The sequence below is a fragment of the Neomonachus schauinslandi genome, chromosome 8 (assembly GCF_002201575.2).
Source record: "Neomonachus schauinslandi chromosome 8, ASM220157v2, whole genome shotgun sequence".
Classification (NCBI taxonomy): Eukaryota; Metazoa; Chordata; class Mammalia; order Carnivora; family Phocidae; genus Neomonachus; species Neomonachus schauinslandi.
Window position 1 is genome coordinate 107,768,163 of NC_058410.1, and position 25,841 is coordinate 107,794,003.

Here is a 25,841-nt window from a genome sequence, read left to right on the forward strand (position 1 = left end):
CCTAGCAGGGCAAAGCCTGCTCACTGCACTTAGTAGAGAGGCCAGTGATGGAGAAGAAAGGGTACCAAATTGAAGATCAGGGGACTAAAGCTCTCATTATTCCTCCACCACCTCCTGAATCTGGGACCTTCCGCAAATCTTTTGGGGATTATATATCCAGGGAATTTGGGGTGAAGGAATCTCTGGAAAGAATGAGCATTAGAAGGTCAGTTAGTCTGTAACCTGGGACAGGGTTGTAAGGGGTCTTAAAGGATCAGCCAGGCCAATTCCTAACCAAAGTTGAACAGTGAATTACTGGAAATTTCTTCCTAATTTGGGTACAACTCTTCTTCCCTGTGATTCCTGTCTGCCTCTCCCTGCTATGCCATTTGGAACCACAAAGACTGGGCTTTCCAAATCTCTTCCACATGAGTCTCCTTCAGATGGGAAGATGGTGTTCATGACTCTGCTTTTCTTGTTTGTATCCATTCTCCCTGGAGACTGGCCCCACTCACCTTGGCCTCTTGTCCCTCTCCGTGTTGGAACGGGCTCCCGCACTCACTCAGCCTCTTCCCGCCTCCACAGAGAATTCTCTGTGCTGACCATTCTTGGGTCAGGACATCTTAAGAGCCTCCTTTATGACAGTCACTGCTCTAGACTCAAGATGCATCAAGACAAAACAGGTTTGGATCCTCGGAGATAGTTTGAAAGAAGCATAACCCCTTCGGCGTGCTCCCTTTTCGTATTTTATCTCTCTTCAACTTTTTTCTCAAACGTTCCATGAGCGCTCAAAAAAAATGTGTATTCTCTAATTGTTGGATATAGTTTTCTATATAGTATGGTCAAAATAAATTTGTTCATTGTATGGTTCAAATCATCTATAGTATGTCCTTTTCTATTTTTGTCTGATTAATCTATCAGTTATTGAGAGAAATGTGTTAAAAATCTCCCACTGGATTTGTTAGTTTCTACTAGTAGTGCTGAAATGTTTGTTTTCTATATTTTAAGGCAATGCTATTTGGTGTCTAGATGCTTAGAATCAGTGTATAGTATTGATGGGTTGAGATACATTTCTACCACCTTTATATACTTGCAGCTTTTCCTGCTCTTTCTTTTGGACTGAGCTGTTTGCCCCCCTCGTTCCGTTTTCCATCTTCTTCTTTGGAAGTTCTATGCTCTCTATCTGTTCTTGCAGTGGTTAGTCCAGCTGTTGTAGCTGGTATACTTACCAAAGTCTAAAATTAATCAGGGTCTTTACTTTCCTCCCCAACAATGCAAGAGCCATAGACTGGTTCAGTTCTCGTCACTGCCTCTCCCGATCTACGTACAATTAGCATCCCATGCTTTCGTTCTATCCTATGTTTTTCCCTACCAGTCAGACATCACTGTTTTATACAGTCAGTGTTGGTACAGATGTACCCACATACTTATCATTATCTTTTCTTACCATTCTTTCATGAATCTCAGATCATTTTCCCTCTGCTTGAAATAAATCCTTTAGCATTATTAGCCTTTAGTGAGAGTCTGGTGGTGTTGAACTCTCAAGTGTTTTTCCTGGTCTGGTTTGGTTTGGTTTGGTTTTTGGCTTTTGTTGGCTTGAAAATGTCTTTATTTTGCTCTCCGTCTTGAAAGGTGGCTTTACTGAATTTATTCTCTTAGGTCACTGAAGCCATTATTTTATTGCTTCTGGCTTTGAAATTGCTGTTGAGAAGTCAGCTGTCAGTCCAATTGCTGTTCCTCTATAAGTGACCTGGCATTTCTCTCTGACTGTGTTAAAAACATTGTTTTGGGGGCACCTGGGTGGCTCAGTTGGTTAAGTGTCCGCCTTCAGCTCGGGTCATGATCCCAGGGTCATGGGATCAAGCCCCGCATCGGGCTCCCTGCTGCTCAGCGGGGAGTCTGCTTCTCCCTCTCCCTCTGCTGCTCCCCCTGCTTGTGCTCTCTCTGTTTCTCAAATAAATAAATAAATAAATAAATAAATAAATAAAATCTTAAAAACAACAACACACTGTTTTCTTTGGTGTTCTACAGCTTCCATTACCATGTAACTAGGTGTAAGTTTTTCTGTCTTCATTCTGCTTGGGTTTTATTGGGATTCCTAGAGCTAAAAATGGGTGTCTTTCAACAGTCCTGGAAATTTCCCATCCTTCATTTCTTTGAATATTGCTTCTTTTCCATTCTCTTTAGTATCTTCTTCTGGAACTCCTGTTAGACTTATGTTAGACGTTCTCACTTTCTGTTCTCTGTAGCTCTCAACCTCTCTTTCATATTTTTCATCTCTTTGTCTCTCTGGGCTGACCTCTGAATAATTTCTTCAAATCTGCCTTCCATTCAGCTCATGTATTCTGGGTCTCAAATGCTCTTTAATCCACCCACTGATTCCATCCATTTTCCTTTTGGTTGTTTTATTTATCATTTCTAGGAGTTCTGGCTCATTATTTTTCTGCTTGGTGATTTTTTTCTAGTCTCTTATTTCTGCTCATTTTTGCAAACTTCTTTTTTAATTTCTTTAATCTATGGAAATAGCTATTTAGAAATTGTAAACTCTCATGTCTGGGAATTCCAGACTCTGAAATCCTTGGAGGCCTAGTTCTGCTGTCGGTTATGTCTGCTGGCTAGTACTCATGGTGCCTTGTTTCCAGCAAGCTGCTTATTTTCCTTGAAACTTTGAGAATTATTTGAGGTGTTCATTGACATTGACTTTTCCAGAGAGAATTTGTATTAATTTCTGCTAATTGTTTGGGGTCAGTAGCAACCAAAAATCACTTTAAGTTAATTTTCTACCCAAGAGTTCTCTGGTTACATAAGAAACATGAATTCAAACTCCAAACCCGTGTGAGGTCTAGCTTGTGGTTACATATTTTCAGGAGAGGGGTGCCTGGGTGACTCAGGTAAGCGTCCGACTCTTGATTTTGACTCAGGTCATGATCTCAGGGTCCTGAGATAAAGCCCTATGTTGGGCTCCATGCTCAGCACAGAGTCTGCTGGAGATTATCTCCCTCTCCCTCTGCCCCTCCCTGCCTTCTCTTTCCCTCTCTAAAAAAGAAAAAAACCCACAAATTTTCAGGAGAGATTTGTCTCCCATTCCACCAGCCCAAGGTCAGGTTTCTTTGCAGTTTCCTTCTGTGTTGTTCATTTATTTCTCATTCACTGAGCGTGGAGCCCCAACTTTATGGAATGAGGTTTTTTTTCTCCTGTCTCTTGAACACTGTGCAGCTCTCACAGCAGACATAGAATCTCTAGGGTTTGACAGGAACCCTCAGGGCAGAAGTCAGCTTTGCTGCTAGCTCACCTCCCAGGATTCCTGCTTTGGGGTTGTGTTTGGTCTTTGAAGAATCCTTGCATTGGTCCGAGCTCAGTGATGTGTATCCAATTTTCATATTTTAAATTTTATCCAGCATGTTAGTTATTTCGATTGGGAAGGTCAAGTAGGGTATCTGGTCTGCCATACTGCCCGAAAGTATATCTTCTTTCTTCTCCGCCATAGCTCCATATGGCAGGAATTACTAGTCCTTATCACAGAAGAGTGAACCACAGCTTGGCGACAGCTTGTAACTGGCTGCAGTCACAGGGCTAGCAGGTGATGCACTGTGAAGAGTCCGTTCCTTCCTGTCCGCTTTTCCCACTTTCCCTCTCCCCAAGGTAACTCTTGACCATTTTTGGTGGATGAACTTTATGCTCACAAAGGATATGAGTCCCTACCAGAATGCTTTAAATAGCTGGGCAGCTTTGTAAAATTTGTTTATGAATCTATTGTTTATCTTCCTTGAGAGAGGAAATGGCTTCTGCATATTTTGTGGCCTGTTTCTCCAGCAGTCACCAGCAACTTTCCTGCTTCGTTCCCACTCCTCAAAGGCCTGCTGGACCCAATGCCAGACCCCATGTGCACCTCCTCCAGATCCCAACTTCCTCTCCTCTGCATGCCACTCTCTCTTTCCCACTCTCCTCCCTTCCCTTGCCCCCGCCCCCATCCTTTCTGCTGTTGGTTTTTCTGTCTCCTGGTGTGTGCCGTTCATCGGAGGGGAGGCCACAGAGCACCATCATCAGGCTTTTTGAGCTTTGGGGGCAGGGAGAAGGAACTCAGTTTGAACCTTGCTCTGCTACTTACTAGCTCGGTGTCTCTGAGCTTCACTTTCTTCATCTGTAACATGGAGACAATAGACAGAGCTACTTAAGGACTAAATAAGACAGTGCATGTATGGGGCACCCAGGTGGCTCAGTGGGTTGAGCATCTAGCTCTTGATTTCGGTTCAGGTCATCATCTCGGGGTGGGTAGATTAAGCCCCATGTCAGGCTCCACACTCACCCTGTTTCTCTCTCTCTTTCTCTTTCTCTCTCAAATAATAAATAAATTAAAAAAAAAGACAGTGCACATAGAGCTCATGACAGGAGCTTGGAGCCTCACAGCCCTCAGTCTATGATAGTCAATATCGTTATGACTAAGACACACCCTTCAAGCCCCGAGCTTTTGTTCAGTGATGCTTTTAAGTGGACAAGAGCTGGTTTATGAACCGCAATGAAAATGGAGGCAGAAATCTAGGGGCAGTGTGGGATTTCCAGCTTCACTCTTATGCACTTCAAACTGGGGGTATTTTTAAAGACAGTTTGAGGGAAAACAGAGCACACCTGTCCAGCCAGTGTTTGCAGAGGATATAAACTGTGGGTTCTGGAAATGAGGTACTCCAGAATCTCAGCCCTCCCTCCAAGCCATGCCCTCTGATGACACCACTCACTGGGGACTTTTCCCTTGTGGACAGCCCCCCAGGTTAAGGATGGCACAACCACCCTGCCGGACACATGTCCAGCTGGGGTGAGAGAGGTGGTCCTCACTGTCCATTTTACTTTCGTTCTTACAGCTGATGTGACACTTTATTTCACACACTCCCCTCTATTACGTGGCTTTATATCACTCTCACATTTGTATCACTTCCTGATTTGATATCTATCAGGCAACAACTTTTTTCAGCGCCTGCTATTCATAGTGACTCTAAGCTTTATACAGTAGGCAGGTGGCATTAAAAAATGCGTAGAGTTGGTGTGACCCTAAAACTGCTCTAAAAAATAAAGTCTATTAATGTTAAGAGATTTTATGACCAAAAACAGACACAAAGGATAAACCATCTTCGTGAGATTAAGTGTTAGGAGTACAGAATGGGTTGTCATGAGGGACAGCACTGTGCCCTACTCAGTGGTCAGGGGAGGCTGGAGCCACAGATTGGGGCTGGCCTTATGGTGTGACCTGAGGTATAGAGATGGATGTTCTCATGAGCCAGTGAGACAGATGGACTCTGTGACTCTTCTTGGAGAGCCATATCCACTCAAACGCCCTCAGAAGTCCTGCAGTTAGACTGTGTTTCATCAGGTTTCCCAAGTGTGGTTGACCACTCATGGCCAGTGAACATGGTGGTCTTGAGTGCATGGCAGTCTTGAGCCGATTAGCATTTGGCTTCTATCTCGCTATCTTGCAAACAGATGCCTCAGTTGACTCCAGGCCATCAGATGACTGTCATAAAACAGTGACTGGCAATTTTCTTTAAAAATTCAGTCTGTAAGGGGGCGCCTGGGTGGCTTAGTCAGCTGAGCTTCCAGCTCTTGATTTCGGCTCAGGTCATGATCTCAGGGTCGTGGGATTGAGCCCCAAGTCGGGTTCTGCGCTCAGTGCAGTCTGCTTGTCCCTCTCCCTCTCCTCCTTATCTCTCTCTCAAATAAATAAATAAAATCTCTTAAAAAAATAAATAAAAATTCAGTCTGTAAGTATCAGATTAAATAAATCAAGTCAACCACTTGTCTTCTTTTTGCAAGTGTTACTTGAATATCTAGGATGAGGGTTCTAGGAGCCTGAGCATTGATGTTGCTGTGGTTAGAGTGGGGCTTCTTTGTTCTCCACAACTCCCAAGATGATGTCCTGGATATTCTCCACCCAGCTGAGGGGCCAGCCCAACCCCACCCCTGCCTGCAAACCTCCAAGTCTATTAACAGCTCTCTCCCGATGATGACTCATGCTTCCTGTCCCTCCTCCATTCTAGTTACTCAGAGCTGTGAGCCAAGATTGATTACTTATACCGTCCAACTGGCTTGGCCCAGGGGGAGCCCCCTTAAATAGTCTTCATTGGGTGACAACCTGGCCTGTGTTCTATCGGTCAGCCCTCCACAGTGAAACAAGGGGTTTATTCTAGGTGCAGTCGTGGAGGCCATTTTCCAAAACTAGAAAGTCTAACACCTTATGTCTGGGGCTATCTTAGGAGTTTGGGGAACCAGGATTATTATGGATACAGTGACAGGAGGAGCCCCAGGCAAAGGACTCACATGCTGGCAGAGCCACTAAAAGCCAATGGACAGATGTTATAAACTGAGTCTTTAAGTGCTGCTCTGGAGATTGAGCATCAGTTGCTTCTCACTGTTGGGTGGTCTCCCCTCTAAAAATATTTTAAAAATCTTTACTATAGGGGCGCCTAGGTGGCTCAGTCGGTTAAGCATCTGCCTTCGGCTCAGGTCACGATCCCGGGGTCCTGGGATTGAGCCCCACATCGGGCTCCCTGCTCACACTCAGTGGGGAGTCTGTTTGTCCCTCTCCCTCTGCCTCTGCTCCTCCCTCTGCTTGTGTTCTCTCTCTCTCAAATAAATAAAATCTTAAAAAAAAAATTACTACTACATGCTAGCAGCTAATATGTCAACCTTATATGACTTTCTAGAATAGCATTGCCCAAAAGAACTTTCTTGATGGTGGAAATGTGGCTCTTGAGCACTTGAAATTTGGCTAGGATGACTGAACATAATTTTATTAAATTTAATTAAAATGTTCATTTTAGGGGTGCCTGGGTGTTTCAGTTGGTTAAGCATTGCCTTTGGCTCAGGTCATGATCTCGGGGTCCTGGGATTGAGTCCCACATCGGGCTCCCTGCTCTTTGGGGAGCCTGCTTCTCCCTCTCCCTCTGCCTGCTGCTCCCGCTGCTTGTGCTCTCTCTCTTTCTCTACCCCCCCCCGACAAAGAAATAAAATATTAAAAAAAAATCTTTATTATACTAGTCCTATACACTATTCTATTTTTTTTTAAATTAAAACACAGTAGCTGGAGCTTAAGTCTGCTCAGATACCCTCTCCCATTCACTCTCTTCCCTTTTCAAAAAGGTGGCAGAACTGAGACTGGATTCAGGTGTCCTGACTCCCAGCACTCTTGAACCACCGCAGTAGGATCCTTCGGGATCAGGTGTGAGTAGTAGAAAACCCCAGTGCCTCAGTATCCTAGCTCAGGATTGTTGGGTGTCCGTGGGACCATGGGGGGTGCTGGGGGTGCTCACCCAGCTGAGCCTTGGGAAGTCAGAGCCAGAGGGACCTCCTTGCAGCCCATTGGGCCCAACCTCCTCGTTCTGCGGAAGCTGAGTCTGAGGTGCAGGGAGGGGAAGTCATTTGCCCAACAAGGTCACAGGGCCAGTCTCCTTTTCTGTTTGGTCCGGGTTATCTTTATATTGGGTTTGCATTTCCTGAATACACCAGCAACCGGGTGGGGGGTGGGGGTGGAGGGCAGGGGAAGTGGGCTTAAAAGAACCCCGTCTGAGAATGTTTAAATTTCCTGTGAGTGTCCCATGAAGAGGGAGATAATCTATGTGCACATAATCAAAAGGAGAGGGAAGACTTGGTCTAGGTCCAAAAGACCAACCAGAGTGTGGCGGGGGGGCGGAGAAGGAGGACAAAATGGGAGCTATTCAGAGAAGGCTGGGACATTTTTATCGATGGAATAGAAATAAATAGGAATTTGGTTTTTGCACTTTCGTGATGCCTTCTTGTTAGTATTTTTGGAGAACGTTCCAGTCACGTGGTGGCCCTAGTCCCGTTTTAGTGGCAGTGGTTTCGTGGTCTCCTAGGGGGCTCTTTGGCCTGGGACCGGAGGCCTCTGCCCTCGAGTCCCTCGGGTTTGCTGCCTACTGACATGGGTGATCCTTTGGAAACGTCCTCCTCTCTCGGAGCTTCTGTAGCTTAGTTCAGAATGGGAATGCAGCCTCCTGCCAGGTCTGCCTCACAGAAGAATAATGGGTTGTGAGTGCCCTCCACACGGTAGGCCTTAGGTTGGCCTCCTTTTTCCTTCTCTCACACCTGCCTTGGCATGGGCTCTGAGAGGGTTTGGTGCTTCCGCTGGGCAAGCTTTCGTTTCCCCATCAGACCAGGTAGCAGGGGTTGGCCCCCAGAGCCACCCCAGGCCCACTTCCCTGGGACAGCCGCATCACACGGTGTGTCCCAGCTTCCTTCGAGGGACCATTGTTGAGGCAGGCTGAGACGCTGTGACTGAAAGTAAGGAAACTGCAAATAGAGACAGAGTTACTGCCAGTTTCCAGGAATCTGAGAGCTGGGGCCCTCTTGAAACAGGAAAGAAAGTAGACTGTCTCCTTATCTGGTATCATGGAGGGAATGAAGTGACTCTCTCTGGGTAACTGGGCACACTCTTTCTTCTCGAATGATAACCACGGGTATTGTTAAGCTGTAGATGGCCACTAAATAATTACTTCTCTTTTCCTCTCTGGGGATCTTGAACTGTTTGAGGGCTAGACCCCAGAGAGCAGAACCGCGTGGGAGAACTTGGCCTGACCTGTGGCCCCACTCCGAGCCCCTCTCAGGCACCTCCTGAATCGCACTGACCCTTGGAGAGCCGAAGGCCTCTCTTGCAGGGGATGACTGGCCTGGAAAGCTCTCCTCAACAAGGAGCAAGCCCCATGAGCATTTACGTTCTTCTTATTTCTCTGCCTGGTGAAGAGTATGCCAAATGCGCGTGAGGTTTTCCATGGTGTCTCTGGATCTTTGTGAAGGCTAAAAGTGAAGGCATCCTGATGCAGTGGTGCTTTCAGAGGGTAGTGGGGTAGGTGTGGTTGTTGGTCCCTGCACCAGAGGGCCCCGGACTGCTGAGGTTTCCCAGCGGATGGTTTTACAGTTTTTCTATCTTCCTTACCGTGTCTACTTCTGGTAGTGCCTGCCCCTGAGCACCAGTCTGCTAACTGAAACAAAGGGAGGGCTCAAGGTTGCCCAGGAAATGAATAACCAAACCGATTCAATCACGACTGAGTCATTGAGGCCTGATCTAAACGGTACCCAAGTCAAAACAAAACAACAGGAACCCCACCCCGGGTGGTGAGGCTCCATGAGTCCTCACTGGGTGCCACGCACGTCCCGTACGTTCTCTTGTTTAATCCTCACGGAAGAAAAATGGAACAGTAGGTATTGTCATTCCTCAGTCCAAACTGAGGCTCCAAAAAAAAAAGACAAGATCAGCCTGCTGCGTTCTTACTTTGCCAGTGGAAGTTTAGGATTTGAATTCTGGTCTTCTGACTCCAGAATAGTGGTCTGAGCATTTCTGTGAGGAAGATGCCCTGCCACACCCCCCATGTGTTTCTCTCCAGGGAGAAGTTCCTGACATGTTAAAAAACAAAACAAAACAAAACAAAAAAAACACTGGAGCTTAGCCCTTTCAGACTAGAAATAGGAAAGTTTTTTTGGTGTAAAGTGCATCTTTTTCATACTTGCAAGTTCCTGGCTATATGCTAGAGGATTGAAGGGTTGCTCAGGGCTGATGGCCAGATTCCCAGGGCATGTCTGTACTGTGGTAAAACTGGCTTTCCTCAACCCTTCCAGAGTCAAAGAGAAAGCTGGAAGGCTCCAACTCGGGGGAAGTAGCTTCATGCTAATCAGATCTGTGATGGGGAACCAGGGACCCTGCAGAATACCACAGGAAGCCTCATCCTTGGGCATCAGAGCGTTTGAGGCCCCCGCCCTTTGTCACTAATTGTGTGACCTTGGGCAGATCCCCTCCATATTAATTCCCTCATCTTTTTTTTTAAAGATTTCATTTATTTATTTGACGGGGAGGGACAGCGAAAGAAGGAACACAAGCAGGGGGAGTGGGAGAGGGAGAAGCAGGCTTCCCGCTGAGCAGGGAGCCTGATTCGGGCCTCGATCCCAGGACCCCAGGATCCCAGGATCATGACCTGAGCCGAAGGCAGACGCTTAACCATCTGAGCCATTCAGGCACCCCCACCTCATCTTTTAAATAGGGAAAGCACTTCTGCGTTCGCACGTTTGTTGTGGGGACAAAACGAAACAGTACATGTCTGTGCTTTGTGCACCTCTTTCCAGAATGTTACTATTGGCCATGAGGATATACACACCCTCCTGTGAACTCCTTGCTGTCCCTGTCAGAGACTCCACATTGGGCCAGAGGATTTGTGGCTGTGGACCAGGGGACCAGTCTGCTCTGAGCTCCACAGATGTCAGCAGACACACCCCGTGGTCATCAGGGCAGGTCATTCTGCATTGACCTCATCCCTGGGCTGTTAAAGAGATGGAACCATGAGCTTCTTACTCTTTAAAAACAACAACAACAGGGGCGCCTGGGTGGCTCAGTCGTTAAGCGTCTGCCTTCGGCTCAGGTCATGATCCCGGGGTCCTGGGATCGAGCCCCACATCGGGCTCCTTGCTCTGCGGGGAAGCCTGCTTCTCCCTCTCCCACTCCCCCTGCTTGTGTTCCCTCTCTCGCTATGTCTCTCTCTGTCAAATTAAAAAAAAAAAAAATCTAAAAAACAACAACAACAACAAACAAACAAACAAAATGGGAAAAAGAGAAAAATTGATTTTCTTTAACCTGTGGCTTTTTTTGCTTTCTCCCCCCCCTTGCTGTGAGTAGAATTGCCATTTTGCCTTTTTTTTTTTAATTTAAAAAAATGATGTTCTGGGTGATGGAACATAATATTTAGACATGTCGAACTGACAGCTGATGGGTGTGTTATTAATACACCATCACCGGGCGCCTGGGTGGCTCAGTTGGTTAAGCGACTGCCTTCTGCTCAGGTCATGATCCTGGAGTCCCGGGATCGAGTCCCACATCGGGCTCCCTGCTCAGCGGGGGGTCTGCCTCTCCCTCTGACCCTCTTCCCTCTCGTGCTCTCGGTCTCTCATTCTCTCTCTCAAATAAATAAATAAAATCTTTAAAAAAAAAAAATACACCATCACCAACTCATGTTGCAAGGGTTGGTGGGGAGGTGATTTGTGTGTAAATGTGCGTGTGCACTCACATGCTTGGACGATTTAACATGATTGGGGAGGGTCCAGTGACCCTTATCAAAAGCAGCTCTTGGGAAGGACGTGGTCTGCTCTTCAGAGAAGGATTCCCTTGTGAATTGAGGGGGTCTTTTCCATGTTATCCTGTAGAAACAAAAGGTCTCCCCTTCCTCTCTCCCTCCCTCCCTCTCTCATGTCCTTAGTGCCCAATGGGTACCACGTAATATGCTGGCCCCTGAAGACAGAGTTGATGAGGCACTCCTCAGAAGAGGTGCTAGCCTGATGGTGGAGGCAACAGCCCAGTGGGGCACAGTGTGCTGAGTGGTGTAATGATTCGCAGAGTCCTGGGCCCATCCTTGCTTGCCCTGCAGACGTTCTTCCTCATGCCCCTGCCTTCACATATTACCTGTTGTCAGGGAACTCATAGACCTCTCAGCCCGGGAGCCCTCAGTCCAGCTGCCTCAGGGGCAGCTCCTGTTGTAGGTCTCCAAATGAAACTGAACTCTCACGGTGCCCCATCTTCATAGGCGCGAACACAACATCGGGGCGTCATCTTGACACCTGCCCCTCCCGTGCCCCCATACCCACCCCATCACTAAGTTCTGCCAGGTTCTCCCCAAAATGCCCCTCCGTCACCTCCCACGTGTGAGCTGCCTGGCCTGGACCACTGTAAAGCTAAGTGCCCCGTGTTCCCTCTCACCTTCCTCCAGTCCATGTCTGCACCACAGTCCACAAACTATGGCCTGTGAGCTAAAAATGGTTGTACGTATGAACACTGGATGATATGGGAACACTAGCTTTGAACCCCAGTTAGGCAACATGTTATCCCTCCAAAAAATATTCCCACTCTTCTCCTTAGCAGATCTGTATTACCAAAACAAAAAAAAAGTACTCCGTTATTAATTATATTTTGAGTTTCCTTGAAAAATTTGTAGAAATGTGTATTTCCCTCATTACATGTGTGTCTACATCATAGCCTTGGTTTTGTCATCTGGTTGCAACACCTAGAATGTGTTCTATTTGGCCCTTTATTTTGAAAAACTTGACCTCTGGTCTACACTGTGGCCTTTTCAAGATGGAAATCTGGTCAGTCACACATGCTTAGAAGACACACACACACACAGACACACACCACTCAAAACACTTTTATGGTTCCCCAGTACTTTTTAGGGTAAAGATAACAATCCTTACCCTCAAGAACCTTGAGTGGTCTGGCCCCTGCCTCCCTTCCAGTTTTATCACCATGCTCCTTGGTCCTGCACTGCAGCCACTCTGGCCCTTTTTTTTGGTTCTTTATGTCTACCTTGTTCCCACCTGCCCCAGGGCCTTTGCCCGTTCTGTCCTTGACTCTGTCTGGAACGTGACATTTCACACCATTTCCACACCCTTCTCATCCTTCCAATGGTGGCATCACTGTGATTTCCTCAGAGGATCCTTCTCAGACCTTTCTGCTGAGGTCATGACCCGGTATTATAGCCATTCATCATGGTCATAGAATTATATTTGTCTGGGTCTGACACTGCCTCCCCAGACTGCAAGCCCCACGAGGGCTGACACCGAGCCCCATTTTATCCACTGTGCCTCCTATAAAGTGGGCATGCAGATATTTTGTTACAGTGCATGTTTGAGAATCCGGGAAGGTTTCATGAAAGTTGCTAAGTCTGAGCAGGAACTTGTAGGCTGAGAAGATGGAGAATGAGAGAAAGTGATTTCAGGCAGAGGGACCAACATTCTGGAAACTCAGGGTAGCTCCCTAGGTCTGGTGATTGGGGTATGTATAGGGGAATGGTTGGGGAAAATCGTTGCAAAGGTAGATGAGGTCAAATTGTGCCAGGCTGAGCTGTGGGGACACTTCTCCTGTCAGCAGGGGGAGCACTGGCAGTTTCGGGCAGGGGGGTGGCATGGGCAGGGCTACTGGGTGGAAAGTGGGCTGGAGGGAGTGAGGCCGGCCATGAAGAGACTCTGTTGTAGACTTGGCAGGGGAATGGGGAGAAGATGGCCAGGGGATGCCATGGAGGAAAGGTTGACAGGAATTGATAACCCATTGGAAGTGAGGGGGGATTGCACTCTTGGGGTCCCAGGTTTCTGATTCAGGCCCCTCCAGTACTTAAGGCGAGTGAAGAGGAAGGAATTGAGGCAGGGGTGGGGGCACGAAAGTTCCTTTGGGCCTAGAAAGCAGAGGGAGTCAGTGCCTGCAGCCTCCATTTCATCTGCTGAGGCAAAGGCCTTTTGGGTTCAGGTCATGGACTTTGGCCCCTTCCCCCTGTAACCAGGTGTGGGGCATGGGGGCGGGAGGCCCAGACTGAGGACTTCAATCCCAAATAGCTTCTCTGGGGGTTCATAGGGCATTTACAGAGATTGTCCAGACCTGCCTTTCCTCTACCTTTTCCTAAAAATGGGATGGCTGAATGTCCGCTTTGTCAGGAATCCTACCTTGAAGGCCTTTGAGGAAGGTCTCTGCCTTCAGAAGCTGTTTGCCAAGGGCCTAGCCCCGCCCCCCCAGCTCTGCTCTGAGCCCCAGGGGGACCAGCCCTCTGCCCCTAGTCCTCTGACCCATGGACGTAACTGACACGTAACATACACGAAGACAGCTTCAAGGACATCCTGCATTTTTGTGGTGTATTCCGGTTTACAAGGCTCATTCACGCACAGGTGAGGCAGTCGTCAGCCCCCTTCTACCTGCAGGCCCGCGGCTGCCCCGCTCCCTTGGCCCCCAGACCGCCTGCACAGCCCCCACCGTCACGGGGTGGCCCGGGCTACACGAGCACCTGCTTACGCCAGTTGTGCTCGGTAGTGTAACGTAAATTCGATGACCTCTGAGCGCACGAAAGAAATAGAAATGCTGTTTCTGTGAAAAGTGAACTGAATGCTTTGGAAAGAATGGACGGAAGCAAGCCGCTTCGAGAAAAATCCCTGCCCAGGTGTGTGCACGAGCACTGCTGGAGACCGGCCCTGGGAGGCGAGAGACGATGTGCCTGTCAGACTGGAGCCCTCACCTTCCAGCTCCTTTTTACGGATGCCCGACTAGAAAATGACCCATGATGCATGGTGGGGGGGGGCGGTGATTTATGCTGAAAAAAAACAAATGCACGGCTCTAGTCAACTGACCTATGCGCAGAGGTCTGGACCCTGCCTCAAAAAGATTCGTAAGATATTTGTGTTTGAAGTTAAAATAAAATGTTACGGCGTGAACATAGTGCTTTTAAGTGTACATGAAGGCTTTTCAGTGTTTTATGACGTCTGTTTATTTTTGAAGTAATAGCTTCCCATGGTTCAATAATTGAGAGAAACATAAAAAGCTCTAAAATGAAGTCTCCTTCCCACTATTCCTATGCAGCCCAGACACAGCCCCTCCCCACAGACAGCTCTTACTGGTTTCTTGGATCCTTCCAGGTTTTCTTTATGCACAACAACCAACTATGAATATTACAGTGGATCCTCACAATTCATGGATTCCGTATTTGCGAATTCTTCTACTCTCTTAAATTTATTTATAACCCCCAAATCGATATTTGGCGACACTTTGGAAGTCATTGACGGACACGTCAGGGCAGTGGAACATTGGATTTGCTCGACACACATCCCCAGCTGAGGCTGCCCAGCGTGATGCGATGCCTTGCTGTTGGGCTCTCGTGCTGTAAACAGATGTCCTTTTCCCAGCCTCTTTCGTGCCACAGTTTTCACGTTTTTGTGCTTCCTGTTGACTTTGCTGTTTTAAAGTGGCCCCCAGGTATGGTGCTGACAGGCTGGCTAGTGCTCCTAAGTGCCAGGTTGCGTGTGACCTATGGAGAAAATACTTGTTAGATAAGCTTCATGTAAGTAAGAGTTACAGGACTGTTGGCTGTGAGTTTGGTGTTTACGAATCAGCAATATATATGGAATAAGGGGCCTTGAAGCAGAAACACATGTAAAACGAGGTTATGTACCGCTCAGTTGATGCAAATGTTGTGACCTCATGGGGACCTAACTTGTATTTCCCTTAGAAGCAGTGGTAAGAGTGTTCACTAATTCAGTGTTCTTGGTGACTTCACAGGACATATGACTGCTAATAATGAGAATCGACTCTTTACAGCTGTGTGTATATTCTGTTTTAACTTTGGAGAGCTTTCCATATCAGTCCATAGAGAGTTTCCTTGTTCTTTTTAACAGCTGCATAGTATTCCACCATGCTTTAATCCATCCCTTACCGGTCAGCATTTGGGATGTTTTCCATCTTTGGCTATTCAAAATAATACTGTAGGTCGTTCATATGTGTCATTTGCTGTCTTTTCTGTAACCAACTTACTAGAAAGGGAATTCTGAGAGCCTGGGTGTGTATCCTAAAGAGATTCTCACAGAGGTTCGTAAGGGGACTCTTCTCAGAATGCTATCTCAGGGTGTCTGTGGGAGATTGGTAAGGCAGTGAAGTGTGATGGGTGCGGCTTCCCACCGGGGTGTGGGGGTGCGTGTGAGGGGCGTGTGAAGGACTTGGCACTGTGCCTGGCCCCAGGTCGGCATCCCATGCATGTTAGCCACATTACCTTTATCATTCTTTCTTTCCATCTGCTCAGCAGCATTAGTCCAGCTCATCAGCATGGCGGTGGGGGGTCTTTGCTGCTCTCCTCCCAGCTGCAGCCTGCCCCTCTGCAATCTTATCTCCACACAGGGCTGGAGGACGTCTGGGCACTGTTGGGAACATTCTTAGGCTGGCATCCTACCTAGGCTTAACACGGGGCCACATCAGCTTTCTGGGAAGGGGATTGTCTCCTTCACTTCCTAATCCTTAGCCAGGCCCACAGCGTTGATGTTTGACAAACTTGTTTGCTGCATTCCATGATGAGTGGATCTGCTTTGAGCCCAGCACAGGTCATGGCACAGTGGAGAGGGGAGGGAGAGGCGTACAAACAGAGGGATTAAAACACAATTCTGTGCCTTTAGAACTTAAAATCAAGCATTGGTTGAAAAATAGAATACCTGAGGTGACTCCGTGATGGAGTAATATTTCCAACAAGCAGAAGGATGTGTCTCTGGGCCTGTAAATCCTTCCTCTAAGGTTTGGTCCTCACTCTCCCCAAGGCTCCCAGGCTCTAGGGGCCCCGTTTCTGCCCTCTCATTTAAGCCACAGGGGCCCCTGGTGGATGCATCACTGCAGCCTCCTGGTTTCAGAGGAGCAAAGGGAAGTTGGTTGGGCAAGACTTTGAGACAGTGAGGGGCGCCTGGGTGGCTCAGTCGGTTAAGCCTCTACCTTCGGCTCAGGTCATGATTCCAGGGTCCTGGGATCGAGTCCCTACTCAGCGGGGAGCCTACTTTTCCCTCTTCTTCTGCCCCCCCCCCCCCCCCCCACCCGCTTGTGCTCTCTCACTTGTGCGCACGCTCTCTCTCTCAAATAATAAAATCTTTAAGGATATATATGTAAGAATTTGAGACAGTGAGACAATGGGGACCAATGACCAATAGAATATCGGACTTGGGCAAATCCGGACAGGTTTGGGGGCTTACCAGGATGTAAAGGATCACCAGAGGAGGGAGCAAACCCAGAAAAGGGCAAGATATGCTCTTGATTCCCTGAGGCCTGTCAGTAGCCTCTTGGGTAGTCGGAAACCAAACTTTGTGTCCATCCCATCATCTGCATACAGAACTCAACAGTGGGAATCTCAGGTGAGGGGGTTGTTGGGAATGTTCGCTTCCAACTTTATAATATTTGAATTCTTAGAAGCATCTGTAGATTAAAGCTTACGGGTGTTCTTCACCTTGGCATGCTGTGATTTGGCATGAGGCCCTCCTGACAAAACTGGTCTCTGCGGCTCCATCAGCTTTGCCTCTTGCAGGATGTTCACCCCTGTGGCCTGTTCAGCTGTTTGTTCGCCTGTGCTCAGCAGCTTTCCGAGAGGCCTGGGACCAGGAGCCTCTCTCATCTGGTGGAAGCCAGCCTTCCTCCACACAACGAAGGACAAAGGAGACATCTCAGGGCGGCCAAGCCACAGAGTCAAACCTTGGTCAAGGGGGCTACAGGGTGACAGGAAGTTTGATGTGGGCTCTGAGGCCTTCTGTCTGGCTTCACTAAGCAAGCACCTAGTTAGCATGGTGCCAGGCATGAGGCAGAGGCTGGGTCCCAGAGCTGAGCAGGGTGGGCCTCCAGCTGCCCTCAGCGTTGGAAAGGTGGGGGCGTGAGCCATGATGATAGGCTAGAATCCAATCTACAGGGGTCTGGAGAAGGGAGCCACTCAGGAAGTGCCTCTGGGAAGGCCTCCAGCCTCAGACACAGAGGTCCCTCTGGCTTGTTTCCTGACTCCCAGAATTTCCCCCAAAGTCTTAGAACTCTGAGCCAGAAAGGGCTGTGGGGATGCTTGTCTTAGCCCCCTGATCGTACAAGTGAAGAGCCTAGGAGCCGTGGCATTGCCCCAGGATGGGGCCCTGTTGCTGCTGCTGGTTACCAAATGCCCAGACGTGGCACTGACATCCTAACCCTGGGAGCCCCGTGTCTGAAATGCAGGCAGGAGAGCCAAGAGACAACAACCGACCAACCGACAGACCCAGCACCAAGAACACTAAGGCGCAATTACCTTACCTACAAGGGAGCATCACTTACTTGATTACCCAGTGAGCTATAAGCTGTTTTCCAGAAAGAAGGGCTGTGTTTTCCCCAAGCCCCCTTTCCCCATCTTCATGACCTTGGTGTCCAGCGGCATCTGTTTTTTATAAAGACATCAGACTTTAAAGGCCACAGACCAAAGCCAAGCCAGTGGCCCCATTTGGGAACAGAAGCCCTGACCAGGCAGCCTATGTAAGTCCTGAGGCAGGAGAATCTACGGGCTGGTCTATCCCAGGGCGGTGCCGGCTGCTCCCCTCCTCATCGTCCCCTGCAGAAGAAGCCAGTCTGTACCAAGGACCTGCTAGAGGCTCTCTTGGCGGCTCAGCCCAGGGTGCTGGATGTGGGGCTTGAGTGACAGACAGGAATGGAGCCCTCAGAAGCTTGACTTGTGTTTTCTTAGATTGATAATTCACTCTGAGGCTGGAGGCAGAGTCCAGGCGTCAGATCTACCCACCAGCCAGCACCCCTTCAGTCCCTCTTCATCCGCCACACTCCCTAGGGCATCGTCAGAGCAGTTGGAGGGGAATCTTCCATTCTCCCAGCCCTGCCCTGCCCTGGCCTGCCCTGGACAGCTTCAGGGATGGGGATCCTTTTTTGGCTGCAGTCCCATGTTGATTCACAAAACCCGAGTCCTAGGTCCTTGGGAGCAGGAGTGGTGGATCCTCCCTGTGGACCCAGGCCCAGCCCCCTCCAGTTGGACACCCCACAGAGATACCCACCCCCAGCCCCAACAGCAGGTGTCTGCCCACTGTGCCTCCTGGGCCCTGGCTGGGGTGACCTTGCCCCCTTGGAGGCCCTCCTCTGCCTCCTCCTTGTGAAATTCCTTGGAGTCTTTAGGAAGCCCCGCGCCAGCCTTGTTCCCCCAGACCCATGAGCTTCAAGATGCAGGTTTTCAGGGTTTTATCTCCTCTAGCAGATAGAGTCCTGGTGCAGTAGGTCCTTGGGGTGAGGCTGTATGAAAGAATATAAAGGACGGGCAGGGCACAGATGGCTGGTCTCGGGCTGTGAAGTCCCCAGTCCCCTTACGCAGCTGCAAGCCTCTTGAGGCCAGCAGCTATGACCTGGTCAGGTCTCTTAGCACAGGAAAGGTTTTCATTATGGGTGCTGGTGGATACCGAAGTTCTCCTAGCAACTCCTCCTTAGGAGAAACATGTTCTTATGGAGTAGCCAGTGTCCGGGGCCTCCCGTGTGGCTTATTCGGATGATCCCCCTGCCCTGCCTTCTCTCTGCAGACCTCTTGGCTGCATCATCTGTCAGCCTCTCCACCACCAGGAGGGGCCTGCTGTGGTTGGGAGGAGCCTTCATGGAGGAGTCAGGCAGCCCGTGTGGACCTCGTCCCTGGCGTAACCACCCCAGAGCCTATCACATTGCTCCCATGAGATCTAAGGGACCTGAAGTGTGGGGTATAAATTTCCTATGCTGCCCCCACGTGTCACTTTCTCCCCAGGAGACTTGGGGAGACTGACTTCATCTGTCCTGACGTGACGAACGTGGATCCCACTGGGTGCATATGAGCAAGTCCCACTCTAGTCTCCCAGAGCAGTTATATCATGTGGTGCTGAGGAGTCAGGAAGGGCTGGGCCACATTGGTTCACATCAGTTGCCTCCTCCTCCCTAACTTCTCTGTCCTGGAGGAGGTAGACACCCCGTAGCGGTCACTAAGTTGTGTGCATTCACCCGTGAACGGTTGTCTGCTCCACACCTTGAATACTAATTAGATGCTGAACCATTAATTTCAACCTCTACAAGTTGATAAAAGGAGAGGCAGGGGTTTTATGAATTTTATTCAGGCTCCCTCTAGAAAAGCTTGGCTTTAATTATCTGGATACATAAAAACATGGCTGAGGTCCAGACAGGGCAAATGACTTGCCCGGGGTCACACAGAGAGTCAGTGGAGCCAAAGCCGAGGCTCCTGTTTGCTCCTCCAGCACCCCTCTGTCTAATTGCACCATATTCACGAGTCCAAGCCCATACTCCTAATATCCCTACCCAGGTCTAGCCATTTGTGGAGGAAGGTGGTTTGAAAGACTATATGTAGAAATATATCAACAAGGCACACTCATATCATGGCTGCCTCCTCCAGGAAGCCATCCTAGATTCCTATGATCCCTTATCTCCCCACATCCTCAGCATCCACATCCTCCATGCCAGCTGGGGAGGGAGAGAAGAAATGGCACATGGCAGTCACTGGGGGAAGACAGCATTGATTCCCTGGTCGAGGACTACTGCCAGCCCAAAGGAGTGAGCAATGACAGTGAGGACCAGGACCCTGCACACCAGAAAGTGAAATATCTCCCGTTGCCATGTACTGGTGGTGAGCTGTCCACAGGAAGCAAAATCCAAACTCCATTTTGCAAGTTCCCAGGCTCTGCGTCAGGCTTCTTCCTGGTTCCTGGGCTTAGAGGGACAGTTGATGCCACAGGGTGAGTCTGTAAGAGGGAGAAATAAGTGTCCCTTGGAGCCCAAAGGCAGTCTTGGAAATCCTCCCACCACAGGGAGTCAGCAGAGACCCAGGGCAGGGAAGAGCGGGCCGCCAAGGAAATGAGCAGACCAGTCACTCTGCGAGGGGGAACGTTTTGGTACTATTAGCCATCATCGGCCGAACTCGTCCACGGTAATTGGGTTACAGAATCATAAAATATCCACCGGCTTTATTTAGAAGACTAATCAGAAAGCATTTAGAACGACAACATTGCTATAAAGGAGACCATGAACCGTGGGCCCACGCCTTGGAGAACTGCCCTTGGCCTCTGCCACCTCTGGGGAGCTGGGGCGAGAGCTGGACTGCGAAGAATCCCAGGAGAACCCAAATGAAGCTCCTTTGACAGACCTGAGGGGAAGGCTTGCCCCAAACCCAAGCCAAGTCATTTAGGGGATTGTGTATACGGTCTCTGAATGATGACCCAGTGTCGGAAAAAGGAAAATCTTTTTGGTTTTTCTTCCTCCAACCAGCAGTGGTGGTCTGGCGGGAGCGGGGTGTTACCCCGGCTGAATTATAAGCAAACAAGTCCCGCTGAGTCCTTGGCCAAAGTCAACTTCCTCCCTCTCTCTCTTTCTGGTTCAAAGGACAGTCCTTTTGGACAGATAGCCTCCTTGCAGATTGTGCTCTGTCTCCTGGTGCTCCTGGGGTGGGCGGGTGGGGGACGGGACTTTGATGCATTAGAATAGGGGTCAGCAAACTTAGGCGGGGGCCAAACCCAGCCTACACGTGGTTTTATCCCACCTGTGAGCTAAGGGAAGGGTTTTTACATTTGTACATGGTTGAAGAAAAAAATCAGAAGAACAGTAATATGTCTTGATATGAGAAAAATATGTAAAATTCAAATTTCAATGTCCGTAAATAAAGTTGTATTGGCACACAGCCACGCCAATTCGTGCTGTATCATTTTATGGCTGCTTTCACGCTGCAGCTGGGAAGTTGTGAGATTGTATGGCCCACAAACCTGAGAATATTTACTAGCTGGCCCCATACAGAAAAACTCCTGTGCTGAAAAGTCTGTGCAGAGCCTTATTATCTACAGTATCCCGTGACTCTGGTGCTGTAGGGCACTTGGCCGGAAGCAGAAGATAATAGATTCCATCCCTGGGTCCATGTCAGGGGTAAAGTGCTCTCTGTCTCATTTGCTTGGCTCAGCGTCTCAGTTCAATGAGCGTTGATTGAGCATCTGCTGTATCCCAGGCACTGGGACACAATATGAGTAGGATGCTGTCTCTGCCTTGGAATGACGGGACAGCCAGTGGGCAGCTGGGCATGGAAGCAGGGCATGTGACTCTCATGCTTCGGGGGGAACAGATAGGGCACTTCGGGTTCTGAGTCAGCCTTCATTTGTTGATTCCACTCTGGAATCCCAGAGTCTTGCTCTAAGGAAGGAATTGATCAAAGAAATGGTGAAAGTAGTAGTTCTGTTAATTAGTTCATGAGTGAAAAAGCTCCTGGTGCCAATTACCCAATAGGAAATGTTTTACATAATGAGCAAAGCAGTTACCTTATTAGAAAAATCATTAAGACTTGAGTCCTGAGATGGTAGTGTGACAATTCTAGATTGATTAATCCGCCAAGAACAGTTTCTAGGTTGTAAATGTATACTTAAAATACCTTTTGACAAAATGCTGAACTGTGGCATGCTACCATCTTTGCAAAAGGCAAATGTTTCTAGAATATGCAAGAATCTGAGTGATTGGGGCACCTGGGTGGCTCAGTCATTAAGCATCTGCCTTCGGCTCAGGTCATGATCCCAGGGTCCTAGGATCGAGCCCCGCATCTGGCTCTCTGCTCCACGGGAAGCCTGCTTCTCCCTCTCCCACCCACCCTAGTTGTATTCCCTCTCTCGCTGTCTCTCTCTCTGTCAAATAAATAAATGAAATCTTTCAAAAAAAAAAAAAAAGAATCTGAGTGATTGTCCCAAGAGAGCTGGGCTGCTGGGTATCTGGGAATAGAGGCAAGAGGAAGACTTTTCACGCATACCCTTTTAAAAAAATTTGCTCTGACTTTTCACTTTCTTTTTAAGCACTTATTTATTTGGGGTATTTTCACTCTTTTGTATATTCCGTTACACCTTTTGAATTTTGAACCACATAAATATAGTTCCTACTTAAAATATATATATATATATTTTATATATATTTTATATATATATATAAATTTATACACAGGAAGTATTTAAGTTCTTGGGGAAAGTAAATAAATAAAAATTTTAAAATCTGTAAAGTTAACCTAAGATAGGGGTGCCTGGGTAGCTCAATCAGTTAAGCGTCTGTTTTCAGCTCAGGTCATGATCCCCAGGGTCCTGGGATCGAGCCCCGCATCGGGCTCGCTGCTCCGTGGTGGGCCTGTTTCTCTCTCTCCCTCTGCCTGCTTCTCCCCCTGCTTGTGCTGGCTCTCTCTCTCTCTCTCTCTCTCTCTGTCAAGTAAATAAATTTAACGTAAAATAAATAGCACAAGGTTTTGCCACTACCTCATTATCTCTTCCTAGGGAAGTCATTTTCCCCTCTCTTCATTCGACGTATGATTCTTGAATGCCTGCCGCTGTGAACCAGGCACTATTCTCTGGGCCTCAGCTTCTAAATCTGTCATGTGGGGAGACCAGATGAGCTTTACCGCAGTCTTCAACTGGAGAGGGCATCAGACTCAACAGAGGGCCCATTAAAACACAGACTGCTGTCCCCCGACCAAGTTTCTGATTCAGTGGGCCTGGGTAGGGGCCAAGAGTTAGCATTTGTAACAAGTTCCCGTGTGATGCTTATGCTGCTGACCCAGGAACCACTTCTGACTTCGTAGGGTTCTGTACTTGTAAGTAAACTACATCTCCAGTTCTGAAAATATTAGAGAATAAAGAATAGATTCCTGTAGCTCAGAACACAAAACAGACACATCAACAGAAGTAAAATTATCTAGCTTCCATTCCACCCACAGGGGCATGGTGGAGGGACATGAAATCAGGTCATGGTCAGAATCTGGTGAGTTTCAATAAGTAATTCTTCCTGTGGGAGGTAAGGTGGTGCAAAGCCTTTTGAGGAAGGTTAAGTGGTGAGGTTTAAGCCAGGCGGGGCATTCTGTTATCATCAGGCCTAGTGCCCACAGGATAACACTGCTAGCGGTCATTTTAAAGCCCCCACAATTTATCCCTGCCTTACAAGTTCAGTCTGATCATCAGTGAGTTCCTGACATGGACACCTGCACCTGACTCTACGCTTTTATACACACCATTCCCTCAACCAGAATACCCTTCCTGGTCTTCTCATCTCTGTATGAACTCTATTTGTCCATCACGACCCAGGTAAACCTCACTGTTCTCCATAAGAACTTAACATTCATTTCCCCTACACTGTGTCTTTTTCTGCTGATACCAATTCAGTGGGACTCTTGATCATTGTTAACTTTTTTTTTTCATTCATCAATTCATTCATTCAACAAATATTACCCCTCCTTCAACAAATCCCTATTGGAGGGCCTACAATATGCTGGGCATTATGGTAGGTTTTGGGAATAAAATCATAGGCAAAAATAGACATGGCCCCTGCTCTAATAAAGAGAAATCCATTCATCAAATAATGGCACTGGTGGAAGTACAATTACGGACTGAGAATAGTGGTTTGAAAGAAATGAATGTGTAAGAAATGACCCTGATGTTGACTTGTGGTTGGGGTCGGGGTAGACTTCCTTAAGAAATACAGTCTGAACTGAGATCTGAATGAAGGATGCCCAGGACGTGACTAATGAAAAGAGTATGGGAAAAGGAACAGCTTTCCAAATTAGGGGTGTGGGGGCACACCAGCATGTGCAAAGATCCTGTGTGGGAGGCAGTATGGCAGCTTCAAGAAACTGAGAGAAGACCAGAATGGCTTGGGGTGGTGGGATGAGAAGGTGGTAAAGAGCAAAGAAAAGAGAGATACATTGCCAGACTGGGACAAACTTCAGAGCCCGATCGGCCTTGTTCATGATTTTGATTTTTAGCCTTAAGAGCACTAGGATGCCCTCAGAGGATTTTGAACAGTGATGGGGTCGGAGTTATATTTGAGAAGTTCATTCTGCTGCTGCTGTCTGTAGCATGGACAAGACCAAAAGCAGGGAGATGAGTTGGAGGCTATTGGGATGGTCCAGAAGACAGATGAGGAGGTGAATGGATAGGTTGTGGGGTTGGTTAAAGGAGAGGGAGGAGTCGAGGGCAAGAGTTTAGAGGAGCATCCATTCTGAGGAACATGATGTTGACTTTGCCTTTGAATATGGAAGTAGAATTTGGGGTAGGCAGCTGAGCAGGAGCCCAGACCCTCCGGACTGGGAGTAGTGACTGGGGGTCAGCAAGGTATAGTGGTGAGTGGGGATGTCAAGGAGGAGAGCTTGTGTGAGAAGAGAAAGGGTGTCTCCTCAGACTGGGTCATAAGCCCCTGAAGGAGACTCACTTCCCAGTGGCAGCATAGGGGATGTTTCTCTCATTTCTCCCTTTGTTCTGCTCGCCGTCATCCAAATTCAGGTCTTAGTTATGTCTCACCTGGATGCAGCGAGAGCCTACTAAAATTCTCAAATTTTAATGTGCACGTGAATCACTTGGGGGTCTTGATAAAATGCAGATCCTGATTCAGTAGATGGAAGCTGAAGCCTTGAGATTCTGAATTTCTGACAAGCTCCCAGGTGATACGGACCGCATTTTCAGTGAGGGGAGTGGGTCTCCTTGCTTCTGAAGCTCAGCGCCATCAAGCCCAGCATCCTTGTGCCTGCTCGGATGCCTTCAGTAGCCATTCATGGTCATATTCAGGATCTACTCTAGCTCTCTTTGGCCAGCTGTGGTTTCCTCCCACTGGTTCCCTTCATCCACCCTTCATTCTACCAAACCAAAGCAAATCCCTTGCTCTGAATTTGTCCCTCTCTATCATTCAGAAAGGGACAGATACCAACTCAGTCTAGTTCCCGGTTGGAGGGGGGCTACTGCAATGGTCTTCACACTTTGCTGCTTGAAATCCCCCATAAAAGGATGTGGTAAATGTAATGACCCTCCTCACACATTTTCAGTTTACATCTACGTTTTTTATCATACATTTGCAGAAGATGCAATTTCCAGTATATTATAAACATTGATATTTTTAAATAAAACTATTACGTCACTGTTTTAAATTTATCCAGTGGAATCTAAGCTCCATAGGCATTTGATATCCACCATCATCCATTTTAAAAATGCATGAACACGCTCTTCACTAATTGTCAGTGTTCCTTTTTCTTCTTGAAACTTTATTTCTGTTCACTTCCCCTGTGGAATTTTATCCTAATGGAATATATGTAATCTATTTTATGCTTAAAACTTTTTCATTTGTTTCCCTATCATATTTGTAACAATTTTATATGAAATTAAAACTTCTTTAATTTCCTGAAATCATAAAGCTCTAAGTATTAAAATTTTCCCTGGTTTGAGTTATGTTAACAATTATTAATAGGACATAATCAAAATAACATAAATGTATTGCTGATTTGGATAAATAAATAATAAACATAAAACCTAAAATTATATTGAAGATGCATCTCTTGGTGAGATGGTAATGCTGGATGACTTTTTAAAATAAAGCTTTTTATTGACTTAAGACATACATACCTATATATGACCAGAGTGTACAGCTTGAATTATCCAAGTGAGCACACTCACTTGAATAAATACAGTTATCACCATGCCCAGAAATAGAATACTGCTGGCATTGGGTTATTTCTTCAGTTTGTTTTTATATTCGTGGAAGAATATTACGTATTGTATGGGATTTGAGACGG

At 47.7% G+C, this 25,841-nt stretch overlaps 1 protein-coding gene across 1 annotated transcript in view; it reads left to right on the plus strand.

Moving 5' to 3' along the window:
• Positions 1-25,841, plus strand: part of TRERF1 (transcriptional regulating factor 1) — a 198,843-nt gene that overhangs the window by 134,564 nt on the left and 38,438 nt on the right. The window lies entirely within an intron of this gene.